This window comes from Diuraphis noxia, unplaced genomic scaffold, assembly GCF_037042655.1.
Source record: "Diuraphis noxia isolate RWA-SAM2 unplaced genomic scaffold, SU_Dnox_SAM2 contig0005, whole genome shotgun sequence".
Taxonomy (NCBI): Eukaryota; Metazoa; Arthropoda; class Insecta; order Hemiptera; family Aphididae; genus Diuraphis; species Diuraphis noxia.
This window is the reverse complement of record NW_028301715.1, coordinates 1,161,658-1,180,421: the sequence shown is the minus strand read 5'-3', so window position 1 is coordinate 1,180,421 and position 18,764 is coordinate 1,161,658.

Below are 18,764 nucleotides of genomic sequence, written 5' to 3'. Positions count from 1 at the left end.
CAGTTGATGAATCCGCTAAATATCGTCTTAAGTCATTTCTATTAAACTAATCATACTTTTTATATTTTTAACGTTAAGTTCACATTATTTTACATCTAAAACACGTGTTTACAATACATTTGGATGAATACAAAAAATAGAAAAAAAATTTGGTAAAAAATGGTGATAATTCCGCTAAATATCGTTTAAAGTCATTTGTAATGAACTAATCATAAATTTTATATTTTTAACGTTAAGTTCACATTATTTTACATCTAAAACACGTGTTTACAATACATTTGGGTGAATACAAAAAATAGAAAAAAAATTTGGGAAAAAATTGGGTAAAAAATGGTGATAATTCCGCTAAATATCGTTTAAAGTCATTTGTATTGAACTAATCATACTTTTTATATTTTTATCGTTAAGTTCAAATTATTTTACATCTAAAACACGTCTTTACAATACATTTGGGTGAATATAAAAGGTCGTAAAAAAATTTTGAAATACAGGTGATGAATCCGCTAAATATCGTCTTAAGTCATTTCTATTAAACTAATCATACTTTTTATATTTTTAACGTTAAGTTCACATTATTTTACATCTAAAACACGTGTTTACAATACATTTGGGTGAATACAAAAAATAGAAAAAAAATTTGGTAAAAAATGGTGATAATTCCGCTAAATATCGTTTAAAGTCATTTGTATTGAACTAATCATACTTTTTATATTTTTATCGTTAAGTTCACATTATTTTACATCTAAAACACGTATTTACAATACATTTGGGTGAATACAAAAAATAGAAAAAAAATTTGGGAAAAAATTTGGTAAAAAATGGTGATAATTCCGCTAAATATCGTTTAAAGTCATTTGTATTGAACTAATCATACTTTTTATATTTTTATCGTTAAGTTCACATTATTTTACATCTAAAACACGTCTTTACAATACATTTGGGTGAATATAAAAGGTCGTAAAAAAATTTTGAAATACAGTTGATGAATCCGCAAAATATCGTCTTAAGTCATTTCTATTAAACTAATCATACTTTTTATATTTTTAACGTTAAGTTCACATTATTTTACATCTAAAACACGTGTTTACAATACATTTGGGTGAATACAAAAAATAGAAAAAAAATTTGGGAAAAAATTGGGTAAAAAATGGTGATAATTCCGCTAAATATCGTTTAAAGTCATTTGTATTGAACTAATCATACTTTTTATATTTTTATCGTTAAGTTCACATTATTCTACATCTAAAACACGTATTTACAATACATTTGGGTGAATATAAAAGGTCGTAAAAAAATTTTGAAATACAGTTGATGAATCCGCTAAATATCGTCTTAAGTCATTTCTATTAAACTAATCATACTTTTTATATTTTTAACGTTAAGTTCACATTATTTTACATCTAAAACACGTGTTTACAATACATTTGGGTGAATACAAAAAATAGAAAAAAAATTTGGGAAAAAATTGGGTATAAAATGGTGATAATTCCGCTAAATATCGTTTAAAGTCAATTGTATTGAACTAATCATACTTTTTATATTTTTAACGTTAAGTTCACATTATTTTACATCTAAAACACGTGTTTACAATACATTTGGGTGAATACAAAAAATAGAAAAAAAATTTGGGAAAAAATTGGGTAAAAAATGGTGATAATTCCGCTAAATATCGTTTAAAGTCATTTGTATTGAACTAATCATACTTTTTATATTTTTATCGTTAAGTTCACATTATTTTACATCTAAAACACGTCTTTACAATACATTTGGGTGAATATAAAAGGTCGTAAAAAAATTTTGAAATACAGGTGATGAATCCGCTAAATATCGTCTTAAGTCATTTCTATTAAACTAATCATACTTTTTATATTTTTAACGTTAAGTTCACATTATTTTACATCTAAAACACGTGTTTACAATACATTTGGATGAATACAAAAAATAGAAAAAAAATTTGGTAAAAAATGGTGATAATTCCGCTAAATATCGTTTAAAGTCATTTGTAATGAACTAATCATACTTTTTATATTTTTATCGTTAAGTTCACATTATTTTACATCTAAAACACGTATTTACAATACATTTGGGTGAATACAAAAAATAGAAAAAAAATTTGGGAAAAAATTTGGTAAAAAATGGTGATAATTCCGCTAAATATCGTTTAAAGTCATTTGTATTGAACTAATCATACTTTTTATATTTTTATCGTTAAGTTCAAATTATTTTACATCTAAAACACGTCTTTACAATACATTTGGGTGAATATAAAAGGTCGTAAAAAAATTTTGAAATACAGGTGATGAATCCGCTAAATATCGTCTTAAGTCATTTCTATTAAACTAATCATACTTTTTATATTTTTAACGTTAAGTTCACATTATTTTACATCTAAAACACGTGTTTACAATACATTTGGGTGAATACAAAAAATAGAAAAAAAATTTGGTAAAAAATGGTGATAATTCCGCTAAATATCGTTTAAAGTCATTTGTATTGAACTAATCATACTTTTTATATTTTTATCGTTAAGTTCACATTATTTTACATCTAAAACACGTCTTTACAATACATTTGGATGAATATAAAAGGTCGTAAAAAAATTTTGAAATACAGGTGATGAATCCGCTAAATATCGTCTTAAGTCATTTCTATTAAACTAATCATACTTTTTATATTTTTAACGTTAAGTTCACATTATTTTACATCTAAAACACGTGTTTACAATACATTTGGATGAATACAAAAAATAGAAAAAAAATTTGGTAAAAAATGGTGATAATTCCGCTAAATATCGTTTAAAGTCATTTGTAATGAACTAATCATAAATTTTATATTTTTAACGTTAAGTTCACATTATTTTACATCTAAAACACGTGTTTACAATACATTTGGGTGAATACAAAAAATAGAAAAAAAATTTGGGAAAAAATTGGGTAAAAAATGGTGATAATTCCGCTAAATATCGTTTAAAGTCATTTGTATTGAACTAATCATACTTTTTATATTTTTATCGTTAAGTTCAAATTATTTTACATCTAAAACACGTCTTTACAATACATTTGGGTGAATATAAAAGGTCGTAAAAAAATTTTGAAATACAGGTGATGAATCCGCTAAATATCGTCTTAAGTCATTTCTATTAAACTAATCATACTTTTTATATTTTTAACGTTAAGTTCACATTATTTTACATCTAAAACACGTGTTTACAATACATTTGGGTGAATACAAAAAATAGAAAAAAAATTTGGTAAAAAATGGTGATAATTCCGCTAAATATCGTTTAAAGTCATTTGTATTGAACTAATCATACTTTTTATATTTTTATCGTTAAGTTCACATTATTTTACATCTAAAACACGTATTTACAATACATTTGGGTGAATACAAAAAATAGAAAAAAAATTTGGGAAAAAATTTGGTAAAAAATGGTGATAATTCCGCTAAATATCGTTTAAAGTCATTTGTATTGAACTAATCATACTTTTTATATTTTTATCGTTAAGTTCACATTATTTTACATCTAAAACACGTCTTTACAATACATTTGGGTGAATATAAAAGGTCGTAAAAAAATTTTGAAATACAGTTGATGAATCCGCAAAATATCGTCTTAAGTCATTTCTATTAAACTAATCATACTTTTTATATTTTTAACGTTAAGTTCACATTATTTTACATCTAAAACACGTGTTTACAATACATTTGGGTGAATACAAAAAATAGAAAAAAAATTTGGGAAAAAATTGGGTAAAAAATGGTGATAATTCCGCTAAATATCGTTTAAAGTCATTTGTATTGAACTAATCATACTTTTTATATTTTTATCGTTAAGTTCACATTATTCTACATCTAAAACACGTATTTACAATACATTTGGGTGAATATAAAAGGTCGTAAAAAAATTTTGAAATACAGTTGATGAATCCGCTAAATATCGTCTTAAGTCATTTCTATTAAACTAATCATACTTTTTATATTTTTAACGTTAAGTTCACATTATTTTACATCTAAAACACGTGTTTACAATACATTTGGGTGAATACAAAAAATAGAAAAAAAATTTGGGAAAAAATTGGGTATAAAATGGTGATAATTCCGCTAAATATCGTTTAAAGTCAATTGTATTGAACTAATCATACTTTTTATATTTTTAACGTTAAGTTCACATTATTTTACATCTAAAACACGTGTTTACAATACATTTGGGTGAATACAAAAAATAGAAAAAAAATTTGGGAAAAAATTGGGTAAAAAATGGTGATAATTCCGCTAAATATCGTTTAAAGTCATTTGTATTGAACTAATCATACTTTTTATATTTTTATCGTTAAGTTCACATTATTTTACATCTAAAACACGTCTTTACAATACATTTGGGTGAATATAAAAGGTCGTAAAAAAATTTTGAAATACAGGTGATGAATCCGCTAAATATCGTCTTAAGTCATTTCTATTAAACTAATCATACTTTTTATATTTTTAACGTTAAGTTCACATTATTTTACATCTAAAACACGTGTTTACAATACATTTGGATGAATACAAAAAATAGAAAAAAAATTTGGTAAAAAATGGTGATAATTCCGCTAAATATCGTTTAAAGTCATTTGTAATGAACTAATCATACTTTTTATATTTTTATCGTTAAGTTCACATTATTTTACATCTAAAACACGTATTTACAATACATTTGGGTGAATACAAAAAATAGAAAAAAAATTTGGGAAAAAATTTGGTAAAAAATGGTGATAATTCCGCTAAATATCGTTTAAAGTCATTTGTATTGAACTAATCATACTTTTTATATTTTTATCGTTAAGTTCAAATTATTTTACATCTAAAACACGTCTTTACAATACATTTGGGTGAATATAAAAGGTCGTAAAAAAATTTTGAAATACAGGTGATGAATCCGCTAAATATCGTCTTAAGTCATTTCTATTAAACTAATCATACTTTTTATATTTTTAACGTTAAGTTCACATTATTTTACATCTAAAACACGTGTTTACAATACATTTGGGTGAATACAAAAAATAGAAAAAAAATTTGGTAAAAAATGGTGATAATTCCGCTAAATATCGTTTAAAGTCATTTGTATTGAACTAATCATACTTTTTATATTTTTATCGTTAAGTTCACATTATTTTACATCTAAAACACGTCTTTACAATACATTTGGATGAATATAAAAGGTCGTAAAAAAATTTTGAAATACAGGTGATGAATCCGCTAAATATCGTCTTAAGTCATTTCTATTAAACTAATCATACTTTTTATATTTTTATCGTTAAGTTCACATTATTTTACATCTAAAACACGTATTTACAATACATTTGGGTGAATACAAAAAATAGAAAAAAAATTTGGGAAAAAATTTGGTAAAAAATGGTGATAATTCCGCTAAATATCGTTTAAAGTCATTTGTATTGAACTAATCATACTTTTTATATTTTTATCGTTAAGTTCACATTATTTTACATCTAAAACACGTCTTTACAATACATTTGGGTGAATATAAAAGGTCGTAAAAAAATTTTGAAATACAGTTGATGAATCCGCAAAATATCGTCTTAAGTCATTTCTATTAAACTAATCATACTTTTTATATTTTTAACGTTAAGTTCACATTATTTTACATCTAAAACACGTGTTTACAATACATTTGGGTGAATACAAAAAATAGAAAAAAAATTTGGGAAAAAATTGGGTAAAAAATGGTGATAATTCCGCTAAATATCGTTTAAAGTCATTTGTATTGAACTAATCATACTTTTTATATTTTTATCGTTAAGTTCACATTATTCTACATCTAAAACACGTATTTACAATACATTTGGGTGAATATAAAAGGTCGTAAAAAAATTTTGAAATACAGTTGATGAATCCGCTAAATATCGTCTTAAGTCATTTCTATTAAACTAATCATACTTTTTATATTTTTAACGTTAAGTTCACATTATTTTACATCTAAAACACGTGTTTACAATACATTTGGGTGAATACAAAAAATAGAAAAAAAATTTGGGAAAAAATTAGGTAAAAAATGGTGATAATTCCGCTAAATATCGTTTAAAGTCATTTGTATTGAACTAATCATACTTTTTATATTTTTATCGTTAAGTTCACATTATTCTACATCTAAAACACGTATTTACAATACATTTGGGTGAATATAAAAGGTCGTAAAAAAATTTTGAAATACAGTTGATGAATCCGCTAAATATCGTCTTAAGTCATTTCTATTAAACTAATCATACTTTTTATATTTTTAACGTTAAGTTCACATTATTTTACATCTAAAACACGTGTTTACAATACATTTGGATGAATACAAAAAATAGAAAAAAAATTTGGTAAAAAATGGTGATAATTCCGCTAAATATCGTTTAAAGTCATTTGTAATGAACTAATCATAAATTTTATATTTTTAACGTTAAGTTCACATTATTTTACATCTAAAACACGTGTTTACAATACATTTGGGTGAATACAAAAAATAGAAAAAAAATTTGGGAAAAAATTGGGTAAAAAATGGTGATAATTCCGCTAAATATCGTTTAAAGTCATTTGTATTGAACTAATCATACTTTTTATATTTTTATCGTTAAGTTCAAATTATTTTACATCTAAAACACGTCTTTACAATACATTTGGGTGAATATAAAAGGTCGTAAAAAAATTTTGAAATACAGGTGATGAATCCGCTAAATATCGTCTTAAGTCATTTCTATTAAACTAATCATACTTTTTATATTTTTATCGTTAAGTTCACATTATTTTACATCTAAAACACGTATTTACAATACATTTGGGTGAATACAAAAAATAGAAAAAAAATTTGGGAAAAAATTTGGTAAAAAATGGTGATAATTCCGCTAAATATCGTTTAAAGTCATTTGTATTGAACTAATCATACTTTTTATATTTTTATCGTTAAGTTCACATTATTTTACATCTAAAACACGTCTTTACAATACATTTGGGTGAATATAAAAGGTCGTAAAAAAAATTTGGGAAAAAATTGGGTAAAAAATGGTGATAATTCCGCTAAATATCGTTTAAAGTCATTTGTATTGAACTAATCATACTTTTTATATTTTTATCGTTAAGTTCACATTATTCTACATCTAAAACACGTATTTACAATACATTTGGGTGAATATAAAAGGTCGTAAAAAAATTTTGAAATACAGTTGATGAATCCGCTAAATATCGTCTTAAGTCATTTCTATTAAACTAATCATACTTTTTATATTTTTAACGTTAAGTTCACATTATTTTACATCTAAAACACGTGTTTACAATACATTTGGGTGAATACAAAAAATAGAAAAAAAATTTGGGAAAAAATTTGGTAAAAAATGGTGATAATTCCGCTAAATATCGTTTAAAGTCATTTGTATTGAACTAATCATACTTTTTATATTTTTATCGTTAAGTTCAAATTATTTTACATCTAAAACACGTCTTTACAATACATTTGGGTGAATATAAAAGGTCGTAAAAAAATTTTGAAATACAGGTGATGAATCCGCTAAATATCGTCTTAAGTCATTTCTATTAAACTAATCATACTTTTTATATTTTTAACGTTAAGTTCACATTATTTTACATCTAAAACACGTGTTTACAATACATTTGGGTGAATACAAAAAATAGAAAAAAAATTTGGTAAAAAATGGTGATAATTCCGCTAAATATCGTTTAAAGTCATTTGTATTGAACTAATCATACTTTTTATATTTTTATCGTTAAGTTCACATTATTTTACATCTAAAACACGTCTTTACAATACATTTGGATGAATATAAAAGGTCGTAAAAAAATTTTGAAATACAGGTGATGAATCCGCTAAATATCGTCTTAAGTCATTTCTATTAAACTAATCATACTTTTTATATTTTTATCGTTAAGTTCACATTATTTTACATCTAAAACACGTATTTACAATACATTTGGGTGAATACAAAAAATAGAAAAAAAATTTGGGAAAAAATTTGGTAAAAAATGGTGATAATTCCGCTAAATATCGTTTAAAGTCATTTGTATTGAACTAATCATACTTTTTATATTTTTATCGTTAAGTTCACATTATTTTACATCTAAAACACGTCTTTACAATACATTTGGGTGAATATAAAAGGTCGTAAAAAAATTTTGAAATACAGTTGATGAATCCGCAAAATATCGTCTTAAGTCATTTCTATTAAACTAATCATACTTTTTATATTTTTAACGTTAAGTTCACATTATTTTACATCTAAAACACGTGTTTACAATACATTTGGGTGAATACAAAAAATAGAAAAAAAATTTGGGAAAAAATTGGGTAAAAAATGGTGATAATTCCGCTAAATATCGTTTAAAGTCATTTGTATTGAACTAATCATACTTTTTATATTTTTATCGTTAAGTTCACATTATTCTACATCTAAAACACGTATTTACAATACATTTGGGTGAATATAAAAGGTCGTAAAAAAATTTTGAAATACAGTTGATGAATCCGCTAAATATCGTCTTAAGTCATTTCTATTAAACTAATCATACTTTTTATATTTTTAACGTTAAGTTCACATTATTTTACATCTAAAACACGTGTTTACAATACATTTGGGTGAATACAAAAAATAGAAAAAAAATTTGGGAAAAAATTAGGTAAAAAATGGTGATAATTCCGCTAAATATCGTTTAAAGTCATTTGTATTGAACTAATCATACTTTTTATATTTTTATCGTTAAGTTCACATTATTCTACATCTAAAACACGTATTTACAATACATTTGGGTGAATATAAAAGGTCGTAAAAAAATTTTGAAATACAGTTGATGAATCCGCTAAATATCGTCTTAAGTCATTTCTATTAATCTAATCATACTTTTTATATTTTTAACGTTAAGTTCACATTATTTTACATCTAAAACACGTGTTTACAATACATTTGGATGAATACAAAAAATAGAAAAAAAATTTGGTAAAAAATGGTGATAATTCCGCTAAATATCGTTTAAAGTCATTTGTAATGAACTAATCATAAATTTTATATTTTTAACGTTAAGTTCACATTATTTTACATCTAAAACACGTGTTTACAATACATTTGGGTGAATACAAAAAATAGAAAAAAAATTTGGGAAAAAATTGGGTAAAAAATGGTGATAATTCCGCTAAATATCGTTTAAAGTCATTTGTATTGAACTAATCATACTTTTTATATTTTTATCGTTAAGTTCAAATTATTTTACATCTAAAACACGTCTTTACAATACATTTGGGTGAATATAAAAGGTCGTAAAAAAATTTTGAAATACAGGTGATGAATCCGCTAAATATCGTCTTAAGTCATTTCTATTAAACTAATCATACTTTTTATATTTTTATCGTTAAGTTCACATTATTTTACATCTAAAACACGTATTTACAATACATTTGGGTGAATACAAAAAATAGAAAAAAAATTTGGGAAAAAATTTGGTAAAAAATGGTGATAATTCCGCTAAATATCGTTTAAAGTCATTTGTATTGAACTAATCATACTTTTTATATTTTTATCGTTAAGTTCACATTATTTTACATCTAAAACACGTCTTTACAATACATTTGGGTGAATATAAAAGGTCGTAAAAAAAATTTGGGAAAAAATTGGGTAAAAAATGGTGATAATTCCGCTAAATATCGTTTAAAGTCATTTGTATTGAACTAATCATACTTTTTATATTTTTATCGTTAAGTTCACATTATTCTACATCTAAAACACGTATTTACAATACATTTGGGTGAATATAAAAGGTCGTAAAAAAATTTTGAAATACAGTTGATGAATCCGCTAAATATCGTCTTAAGTCATTTCTATTAAACTAATCATACTTTTTATATTTTTAACGTTAAGTTCACATTATTTTACATCTAAAACACGTGTTTACAATACATTTGGGTGAATACAAAAAATAGAAAAAAAATTTGGGAAAAAATTAGGTAAAAAATGGTGATAATTCCGCTAAATATCGTTTAAAGTCATTTGTATTGAACTAATCATACTTTTTATATTTTTATCGTTAAGTTCACATTATTCTACATCTAAAACACGTATTTACAATACATTTGGGTGAATATAAAAGGTCGTAAAAAAATTTTGAAATACAGTTGATGAATCCGCTAAATATCGTCTTAAGTCATTTCTATTAAACTAATCATACTTTTTATATTTTTAACGTTAAGTTCACATTATTTTACATCTAAAACACGTGTTTACAATACATTTGGATGAATACAAAAAATAGAAAAAAAATTTGGTAAAAAATGGTGATAATTCCGCTAAATATCGTTTAAAGTCATTTGTAATGAACTAATCATAAATTTTATATTTTTAACGTTAAGTTCACATTATTTTACATCTAAAACACGTGTTTACAATACATTTGGGTGAATACAAAAAATAGAAAAAAAATTTGGGAAAAAATTGGGTAAAAAATGGTGATAATTCCGCTAAATATCGTTTAAAGTCATTTGTATTGAACTAATCATACTTTTTATATTTTTATCGTTAAGTTCAAATTATTTTACATCTAAAACACGTCTTTACAATACATTTGGGTGAATATAAAAGGTCGTAAAAAAATTTTGAAATACAGGTGATGAATCCGCTAAATATCGTCTTAAGTCATTTCTATTAAACTAATCATACTTTTTATATTTTTAACGTTAAGTTCACATTATTTTACATCTAAAACACGTGTTTACAATACATTTGGGTGAATACAAAAAATAGAAAAAAAATTTGGTAAAAAATGGTGATAATTCCGCTAAATATCGTTTAAAGTCATTTGTATTGAACTAATCATACTTTTTATATTTTTATCGTTAAGTTCACATTATTTTACATCTAAAACACGTATTTACAATACATTTGGGTGAATACAAAAAATAGAAAAAAAATTTGGGAAAAAATTTGGTAAAAAATGGTGATAATTCCGCTAAATATCGTTTAAAGTCATTTGTATTGAACTAATCATACTTTTTATATTTTTATCGTTAAGTTCACATTATTCTACATCTAAAACACGTATTTACAATACATTTGGGTGAATATAAAAGGTCGTAAAAAAATTTTGAAATACAGTTGATGAATCCGCTAAATATCGTCTTAAGTCATTTCTATTAAACTAATCATACTTTTTATATTTTTAACGTTAAGTTCACATTATTTTACATCTAAAACACGTGTTTACAATACATTTGGGTGAATACAAAAAATAGAAAAAAAATTTGGGAAAAAATTGGGTATAAAATGGTGATAATTCCGCTAAATATCGTTTAAAGTCATTTGTATTGAACTAATCATACTTTTTATATTTTTAACGTTAAGTTCACATTATTTTACATCTAAAACACGTGTTTACAATACATTTGGGTGAATACAAAAAATAGAAAAAAAATTTGGGAAAAAATTGGGTAAAAAATGGTGATAATTCCGCTAAATATCGTTTAAAGTCATTTGTATTGAACTAATCATACTTTTTATATTTTTATCGTTAAGTTCACATTATTTTACATCGAAAACACGTCTTTACAATACATTTGGGTGAATATAAAAGGTCGTAAAAAAATTTTGAAATACAGGTGATGAATCCGCTAAATATCGTCTTAAGTCATTTCTATTAAACTAATCATACTTTTTATATTTTTAACGTTAAGTTCACATTATTTTACATCTAAAACACGTGTTTACAATACATTTGGGTGAATACAAAAAATAGAAAAAAAATTTGGGAAAAAATTGGGTAAAAAATGGTGATAATTCCGCTAAATATCGTTTAAAGTCATTTGTATTGAACTAATCATACTTTTTATATTTTTATCGTTAAGTTCACATAATTTTACATCTAAAACACGTCTTTACAATACATTTGGGTGAATATAAAAGGTCGTAAAAAAATTTTGAAATACAGGTGATGAATCCGCTAAATATCGTCTTAAGTCATTTCTATTAAACTAATCATACTTTTTATATTTTTAACGTTAAGTTCACATTATTTTACATCTAAAACACGTGTTTACAATACATTTGGGTGAATACAAAAAATAGAAAAAAAATTTGGTAAAAAATGGTGATAATTCCGCTAAATATCGTTTAAAGTCATTTGTATTGAACTAATCATACTTTTTATATTTTTATCGTTAAGTTCACATTATTTTACATCTAAAACACGTATTTACAATACATTTGGGTGAATACAAAAAAAAGAAAAAAAATTTGGGAAAAAATTGGGTAAAAAATGGTGATAATTCCGCTAAATATCGTTTAAAGTCATTTGTATTGAACTAATCATACTTTTTAAATTTTTATCGTTAAGTTCACATTATTTTACATCTAAAACACGTCTTTACAATACATTTGGGTGAATATAAAAGGTCGTAAAAAAATTTTGAAATACAGGTGATGAATCCGCTAAATATCGTCTTAAGTCATTTCTATTAAACTAATCATACTTTTTATATTTTTAACGTTAAGTTCACATTATTTTACATCTAAAACACGTGTTTACAATACATTTGGGTGAATACAAAAAATAGAAAAAAAATTTGGTAAAAAATGGTGATAATTCCGCTAAATATCGTTTAAAGTCATTTGTATTGAACTAATCATACTTTTTATATTTTTATCGTTAAGTTCACATTATTTTACATCTAAAACACGTATTTACAATACATTTGGGTGAATACAAAAAATAGAAAAAAAATTTGGTAAAAAATGGTGATAATTCCGCTAAATATCGTTTAAAGTCATTTGTATTGAACTAATCATACTTTTTATATTTTTATCGTTAAGTTCATATTATTTTACATCTAAAACACGTATTTACAATACATTTGGGTGAATACAAAAAATAGAAAAAAAATAGAAAAAAAATTTGGTAAAAAATGGTGATAATTCCGCTAAATATCGTTTAAAGTCATTTGTATTGAACTAATCATACTTTTTATATTTTTATCGTTAAGTTCACATTATTTTACATCTAAAACACGTATTTACAATACATTTGGGTGAATACAAAAAATAGAAAAAAAATTTGGGAAAAAATTTGGTAAAAAATGGTGATAATTCCGCTAAATATCGTTTAAAGTCATTTGTATTGAACTAATCATACTTTTTATATTTTTATCGTTAAGTTCACATTATTTTACATCTAAAACACGTCTTTACAATACATTTGGATGAATATAAAAGGTCGTAAAAAAATTTTGAAATACAGGTGATGAATCCGCTAAATATCGTCTTAAGTCATTTCTATTAAACTAATCATACTTTTTATATTTTTAACGTTAAGTTCACATTATTTTACATCTAAAACACGTGTTTACAATACATTTGGGTAAATACAAAAAATAGAAAAAAAATTTGGTAAAAAACGGTGATAATTCCGCTAAATATCGTTTTAATTCATTTGTATTGAACTAATCATACTTTTTATATTTTTATCGTTAAGTTCACATTATTTTACATCTAAAACACGTATTTACAATACATTTGGGTGAATACAAAAAATAGAAAAAAAATTTGGGAAAAAATTTGGTAAAAAATGGTGGTACTTCCGCTAAATATCGTTTAAAGTCATTTGTATTGAACTAATCATACTTTTTATATTTTTATCGTTAAGTTCACATTATTTTACATCTAAAACACGTATTTACAATACATTTGGGTGAATACAAAAAATAGAAAAAAAATTTGGGAAAAAATTTGGTAAAAAATGGTGATAATTCCGCTAAATATCGTTTAAAGTCATTTGTATTGAACTAATCATACTTTTTATATTTTTATCGTTAAGTTCACATTATTTTACATCGAAAACACGTCTTTACAATACATTTGGGTGAATATAAAAGGTCGTAAAAAAATTTTGAAATACAGGTGATGAATCCGCTAAATATCGTCTTAAGTCATTTCTATTAAACTAATCATACTTTTTATATTTTTAACGTTAAGTTCACATTATTTTACATCTAAAACACGTGTTTACAATACATTTGGGTGAATACAAAAAATAGAAAAAAAATTTGGGAAAAAATTGGGTAAAAAATGGTGATAATTCCGCTAAATATCGTTTAAAGTCATTTGTATTGAACTAATCATACTTTTTATATTTTTATCGTTAAGTTCACATTATTCTACATCTAAAACACGTATTTACAATACATTTGGGTGAATATAAAAGGTCGTAAAAAAATTTTGAAATACAGTTGATGAATCCGCTAAATATCGTCTTAAGTCATTTCTATTAAACTAATCATACTTTTTATATTTTTAACGTTAAGTTCACATTATTTTACATCTAAAACACGTGTTTACAATACATTTGGATGAATACAAAAAATAGAAAAAAAATTTGGTAAAAAATGGTGATAATTCCGCTAAATATCGTTTAAAGTCATTTGTAATGAACTAATCATACTTTTTATATTTTTATCGTTAAGTTCACATTATTTTACATCTAAAACACGTATTTACAATACATTTGGGTGAATACAAAAAATAGAAAAAAAATTTGGGAAAAAATTTGGTAAAAAATGGTGATAATTCCGCTAAATATCGTTTAAAGTCATTTGTATTGAACTAATCATACTTTTTATATTTTTATCGTTAAGTTCAAATTATTTTACATCTAAAACACGTCTTTACAATACATTTGGGTGAATATAAAAGGTCGTAAAAAAATTTTGAAATACAGGTGATGAATCCGCTAAATATCGTCTTAAGTCATTTCTATTAAACTAATCATACTTTTTATATTTTTAACGTTAAGTTCACATTATTTTACATCTAAAACACGTGTTTACAATACATTTGGGTGAATACAAAAAATAGAAAAAAAATTTGGTAAAAAATGGTGATAATTCCGCTAAATATCGTTTAAAGTCATTTGTATTGAACTAATCATACTTTTTATATTTTTATCGTTAAGTTCACATTATTTTACATCTAAAACACGTATTTACAATACATTTGGGTGAATACAAAAAATAGAAAAAAAATTTGGGAAAAAATTTGGTAAAAAATGGTGATAATTCCGCTAAATATCGTTTAAAGTCATTTGTATTGAACTAATCATACTTTTTATATTTTTATCGTTAAGTTCACATTATTTTACATCTAAAACACGTCTTTACAATACATTTGGGTTAATATAAAAGGTCGTAAAAAAATTTTGAAATACAGTTGATGAATCCGCTAAATATCGTCTTAAGTCATTTCTATTAAACTAATCATACTTTTTATATTTTTAACGTTAAGTTCACATTATTTTACATCTAAAACACGTGTTTACAATACATTTGGGTGAATACAAAAAATAGAAAAAAAATTTGGGAAAAAATTGGGTAAAAAATGGTGATAATTCCGCTAAATATCGTTTAAAGTCATTTGTATTGAACTAATCATACTTTTTATATTTTTATCGTTAAGTTCACATTATTTTACATCTAAAACACGTATTTACAATACATTTGGGTGAATACAAAAAATAGAAAAAAAATTTGGGAAAAAATTTGGTAAAAAATGGTGATAATTCCGCTAAATATCGTTTAAAGTCATTTGTATTGAACTAATCATACTTTTTATATTTTTATCGTTAAGTTCACATTATTTTACATCTAAAACACGTATTTACAATACATTTGGGTGAATACAAAAAATAGAAAAAAAATTTGGGAAAAAATTTGGTAAAAAATGGTGATAATTCCGCTAAATATCGTTTAAAGTCATTTGTATTGAACTAATCATACTTTTTATATTTTTATCGTTAAGTTCACATTATTTTACATCGAAAACACGTCTTTACAATACATTTGGGTGAATATAAAAGGTCGTAAAAAAAATTTGAAATACAGGTGATGAATCCGCTAAATATCGTCTTAAGTCATTTCTATTAAACTAATCATACTTTTTATATTTTTAACGTTAAGTTCACATTATTTTACATCTAAAACACGTGTTTACAATACATTTGGGTGAATACAAAAAATAGAAAAAAAATTTGGGAAAAAATTGGGTAAAAAATGGTGATAATTCCACTAAATATCGTTTAAAGTCATTTGTATTGAACTAATCATACTTTTTATATTTTTATCGTTAAGTTCACATAATTTTACATCTAAAACACGTCTTTACAATACATTTGGGTGAATATAAAAGGTAGTAAAAAAATTTTGAAATACAGGTGATGAATCCGCTAAATATCGTCTTAAGTCATTTCTATTAAACTAATCATACTTTTTATATTTTTAACGTTAAGTTCACATTATTTTACATCTAAAACACGTGTTTACAATACATTTGGGTGAATACAAAAAATAGAAAAAAAATTTGGTAAAAAATGGTGATAATTCCGCTAAATATCGTTTAAAGTCATTTGTATTGAACTAATCATACTTTTTATATTTTTATCGTTAAGTTCACATTATTTTACATCTAAAACACGTATTTACAATACATTTGGGTGAATACAAAAAATAGAAAAAAAATTTGGGAAAAAATTTGGTAAAAAATGGTGATAATTCCGCTAAATATCGTTTAAAGTCATTTGTATTGAACTAATCATACTTTTTATATTTTTATCGTTAAGTTCACATTATTTTACATCTAAAACACGTCTTTACAATACATTTGGGTTAATATAAAAGGTCGTAAAAAAATTTTGAAATACAGTTGATGAATCCGCTAAATATCGTCTTAAGTCATTTCTATTAAACTAATCATACTTTTTATATTTTTAACGTTAAGTTCACATTATTTTACATCTAAAACACGTGTTTACAATACATTTGGGTGAATACAAAAAATAGAAAAAAAATTTGGGAAAAAATTGGGTAAAAAATGGTGATAATTCCGCTAAATATCGTTTAAAGTCATTTGTATTGAACTAATCATACTTTTTATATTTTTATCGTTAAGTTCACATTATTTTACATCTAAAACACGTATTTACAATACATTTGGGTGAATACAAAAAATAGAAAAAAAATTTGGGAAAAAATTTGGTAAAAAATGGTGATAATTCCGCTAAATATCGTTTAAAGTCATTTGTATTGAACTAATCATACTTTTTATATTTTTATCGTTAAGTTCACATTATTTTACATCTAAAACACGTATTTACAATACATTTGGGTGAATACAAAAAAAAGAAAAAAAATTTGGGAAAAAATTGGGTAAAAAATGGTGATAATTCCGCTAAATATCGTTTAAAGTCATTTATATTGAACTAATCATACTTTTTAAATTTTTATCGTTAAGTTCACATTATTTTACATCTAAAACACGTCTTTACAATACATTTGGGTGAATATAAAAGGTCGTAAAAAAATTTTGAAATACAGGTGATGAATCCGCTAAATATCATCTTAAGTCATTTCTATTAAACTAATCATACTTTTTATATTTTTAACGTTAAGTTCACATTATTTTACATCTAAAACACGTGTTTACAATACATTTGGGTAAATACAAAAAATAGAAAAAAAATTTGGTAAAAAATGGTGATAATTCCGCTAAATATCGTTTTAAGTCATTTGTATTGAACTAATCATACTTTTTATATTTTTATCGTTAAGTTCACATTATTTTACATCTAAAACACGTATTTACAATACATTTGGGTGAATACAAAAAATAGAAAAAAAATTTGGGAAAAAATTTGGTAAAAAATGGTGATAATTCCGCTAAATATCGTTTAAAGTCATTTGTATTGAACTAATCATACTTTTTATATTTTTATCGTTAAGTTCACATTATTTTACATCGAAAACACGTCTTTACAATACATTTGGGTGAATATAAAAGGTCGTAAAAAAATTTTGAAATACAGGTGATGAATCCGCTAAATATCGTCTTAAGTCATTTCTATTAAACTAATCATACTTTTTATATTTTTAACGTTAAGTTCACATTATTTTACATCTAAAACACGTGTTTACAATACATTTGGGTGAATACAAAAAATAGAAAAAAAATTGGGTAAAAAATGGTGATAATTCCACTAAATATCGTTTAAAGTCATTTGTATTGAACTAATCATACTTTTTATATTTTTATCGTTAAGTTCACATAATTTTACATCTAAAACACGTCTTTACAATACATTTGGGTGAATATAAAAGGTCGTAAAAAAATTTTGAAATACAGGTGATGAATCCGCTAAATATCGTCTTAAGTCATTTCTATTAAACTAATCATACTTTTTATATTTTTAACGTTAAGTTCACATTATTTTACATCTAAAACACGTGTTTACAATACATTTGGGTGAATACAAAAAATAGAAAAAAAATTTGGTAAAAAATGGTGATAATTCCGCTAAATATCGTTTAAAGTCATTTGTATTGAACTAATCATACTTTTTATATTTTTATCGTTAAGTTCACATTATTTTACATCTAAAACACGTATTTACAATACATTTGGGTGAATACAAAAAATAGAAAAAAAATTTGGGAAAAAATTTGGTAAAAAATGGTGATAATTCCGCTAAATATCGTTTAAAGTCATTTGTATTGAACTAATCATACTTTTTATATTTTTATCGTTAAGTTCACATTATTTTACATCGAAAACACGTCTTTACAATACATTTGGGTGAATATAAAAGGTCGTAAAAAAATTTTGAAATACAGGTGATGAATCCGCTAAATATCGTCTTAAGTCATTTCTATTAAACTAATCATACTTTTTATATTTTTAACGTTAAGTTCACATTATTTT